The sequence below is a fragment of the Otolemur garnettii genome, unplaced genomic scaffold (assembly GCF_000181295.1).
Source record: "Otolemur garnettii isolate 467f Iridium unplaced genomic scaffold, OtoGar3 scaffold00018, whole genome shotgun sequence".
Lineage (NCBI taxonomy): Eukaryota > Metazoa > Chordata > Mammalia > Primates > Galagidae > Otolemur > Otolemur garnettii.
In genome coordinates, this window is record NW_003852413.1 from 27,350,930 (window position 1) to 27,351,966 (window position 1,037).

Here is a 1,037-nt window from a genome sequence, read left to right on the forward strand (position 1 = left end):
AATTTTTTAAGAGACAGGGATCTTGCTCTGTTGCCCAGGCTGGAGTACAGTAGTGTCATCAGAGCTCCCTGTAACCTTCCTCAGCCTCCCAAGTAACTAGGAACACAGGCACACATCACACCACCACACTGGCTAATTTTAAATTTTTCTGTAGAGATGGGGATCTTGCTACATTGCCCAGGCTGGTCTAAAACTCCTGGCCTAAAACAATCCTCCCACCTCAGTCTCTCAAAGTGCTGGGATTATAGGCATGAACTATTACAGTTGGCCCAGATATTTTTCTTGAATTTATTATTCATTTACACAAATAAGCTCATATATATATATATATATATATATATAGAATAGCAAAGTAAAATACATTTCTTTCCATGGGCCATGGTCAAAGATTGAAAGTGGGGGCAAGTATCTACCTTGTACCCCAAAAGAAACAGTGTGTACCATCTCATCTCCATCTAGTCAGAGATACGAAACGATGGAGAATCAAAATGGTAATTCTATAATTTGGGCAGTTTGTTCCATTCTAAGAGGTTTCAAACAAAGCAGAGTTTGAATAAGAGTTCCTTCCTATATGCTAAACTCCCCATCTCATTGGAATCCTCAGAAGGAACAAAATAGGTTGGGCTGTGAGCTGGAAAGACTTAGGACAGAAACCAGTTGATCTCCCAGTTGACCCTGGTCACAGCTCTGAGGGCAAGTTTCACATTACAAGGGGCCACACCCCCTGACCTCACATTAGATAGTATTTCTTTGTTTCTTGTTGGGCTTTGTCCCTGAAAAGCAGGCTCCATGAGAGTAGAGACTCTATTTTGCTTACTACTAAATCCCCGGTGGTCAGGTCAGAGCCCAGCACACATTGGGCACCCAAAATGACTGAATGGGGGTAGGGGTAGGAGCCTTATCCCAAGTGCCATATTTTACAATCACTGCTTTTAGCTGACTGTACTTTGTAAGCTGTTTCCATCTGTGTTTATTACTCTTCAAACTGGTCAGGGCTCAATCCTGACTCTTCCCAAATACTGTTCTGAAGGGCAGTT